Source organism: Antechinus flavipes, chromosome 6, assembly GCF_016432865.1.
Source record: "Antechinus flavipes isolate AdamAnt ecotype Samford, QLD, Australia chromosome 6, AdamAnt_v2, whole genome shotgun sequence".
Classification (NCBI taxonomy): domain Eukaryota; kingdom Metazoa; phylum Chordata; class Mammalia; order Dasyuromorphia; family Dasyuridae; genus Antechinus; species Antechinus flavipes.
Window position 1 is genome coordinate 242086101 of NC_067403.1, and position 2394 is coordinate 242088494.

The 2394-nt window shown below is 36.0% G+C and overlaps 1 pseudogene; it reads left to right on the top strand.

Annotated features, from left to right (window-relative positions):
* Nucleotides 1-531: 531 nt before the first annotated feature.
* Nucleotides 532-1460, top strand: LOC127540773 (olfactory receptor 4B1-like; annotated as a pseudogene).
* The last annotated feature ends 934 nt before the right edge of the window (nucleotides 1461-2394 follow it).

A 2394-nucleotide genomic window follows, 5' to 3' on the forward strand; every position in this document is an offset into this window, starting at 1 on the left:
ATTTGTAATTTATAAGGTTATTTTGAGCATCAAATAAGATAATACATGTAATATATTTGACAAAACTTAAAGTTCTGAATAAAATCCATTTCAATAGCAACTATTATTTATTATTGAGTCACTTTTCCATCTCAGTGGTCTCTTCATTTTCTTTGATCCTTGCCATGGTCTTTTAAAAACATACAGTACCCATATTTTTCTCTTTTATTATGTCAGGATTTCAATTTATTTGTTATGTGACTATAACTTTTAAATTTCTAATCAGAAGAAACATTATGAATTTGAATTCGCTTTTCTCAGTTAACATTTTTGAAGTAACAGACTTCAGATACTTTAAAAAACTTGCTATATGCTATCTTCCCCTATTAGAATGTGAGTTCCTTAAGAGCAGGGAATGTGTTTGCTATTCTGTTCTCCATTTGTTATACTTGTTAAGGAAACTATCTTAATAATTACAGTGGCCTAATTTACATTTGTCTTATTTCAGGCCTACTGAGCTTCTTTAGCATTGATCTGACATGATTGGATTCCATGGCTGTTGCAAACAACGTGACCCAATTATTATTCACAGGACTCTTCCAGGATCAGAAGCACAGAGAGTTTCTTTTGTGTTGTTTCTTCCTGTGTACATGGCCACAATGTTGGGCAATGGACTCATCATCTTAACTGTCAACAGCATCAAGAGTCTGAGCTTTCCCATGTATTTCTTCCTTAGCCACCTGTCCTTAGTAGAGATCTGTTACTCCTCAACTATTGTTCCTAAATTCATTTCTTCCTTATTAGTTGAGGATAAAACCATCTCTTTGGATGGCTGCATGACCCAGATCTTTTTCTTCCACTTCTTTGGGGTTGCTGAGATCCTCCTACTCACAGTGATGGCCTATGACCGGTACGTAGCCATCTGTAAACCCTTGCACTACATGACCATCATGAGCCGCCCTGTGTGCCATGTGCTGGTGTTAAGCTCCTGGTTAGGAGGAATGTTACACTCTGTGATTCAGATCCTCATTACTCTCCAATTGCCCTTCTGTGGTCCCCATGTGATTGACCATCATTTTTGTGACCTCCATCCCTTGTTCAAGCTCGCCTGTACTGACACTTTTGTGGAGGGGATCATTGTGCTTGCCAATAGTGGTTTATTCTCTGTGATTTCCTTTCTCTTTTTGATTTCTTCTTATATTGTCATCCTAGTTCACTTGAGAAACCAGTCAGCAGAGGGGAGACGTAAGGCCCTGTCCACTTGTGCCTCCCACATCACTGTTGTCCTTTTATTCTTTGGTCCTGCCATTTTTCTCTACTTGCGGCCCTTTTCCACCTTCACTGAAGACAAACTCGTGTCCGTGTTCTACACGATGGTCACTCCAATGTTGAACCCCATTATTTATACCTTGAGAAATGCAGAAGTAAAGAATGCCATGAAGGGATTGTGGACCAAAAAAGTGAACTTGAGAGGGGACTGAAAATGTATAGATACAAATGAATTGTGACTTTGACAACAATGGTTATCTTGAATTTGATCTTGGAATGGTTACAGAACAAGCAGAACCAAATTTGTGCAAAACATTCATCTGTATCCTTATGAGCAGCTTACTTGCAACTGGATAGTACCATATAGTCTTAGATTTTGAGTTGAAGCCTTTTCTTTTGGATGCTGAAAAAAACCAGAACTACTTGTACAATTCAGGGTCATCCATGTTATCTCTCTTTTTTATATTTTGTCACTTTTAAATAATGACACTGGATGAGATGTTCTTTTCCAGCTCTAAATTTACAGATGTCCTTTCAATACTCAACAACATTACTCAACATTTGTGATGTGTCTAGTATGTGCCAGTCATCATCCTGGAAACTGGAACACTAAGACCAAAATTCACTTGGTCCATACATATTATAGGGAAATAAATAGAAGATATACAAATAAATACAAGCATTTAAGGGGTCACTAACACTTGAGAAAGCAGAGTCCCCTCCTCCCTTTCTAGTGTTGCAGTTAAGAACCTCCCTTTAACTTGTTAATATTCAAATTTTATGCAACATCATAGAAAGAGGCCAATTTCCTCCTATTCTAGGCTGGTTTTATATGTAGAAAAAAGAAATTCTAACTTGATGTAGCTCAAGAGACAACTGAAAGTTCCCACCTTCCTTACAAAAGATATACTTTGGTAATCTTTTCCTGATGTCTGGACTTCTTTCAACAATCTTTTAAAATTGTTTAAATTCTCCTTTTTATTTTGAACTTAATTATCAACAAACTTATTTCAATAGTAAAAGAAAAAGAAAAGAGGATTTTATATGAAAATGTGGATTTCTATTATGTAGAATGAATCTGTAATATATATACATATTTCATAATTGAAATTATATACAAACATATCCATAGACTTCTCTTCTGGA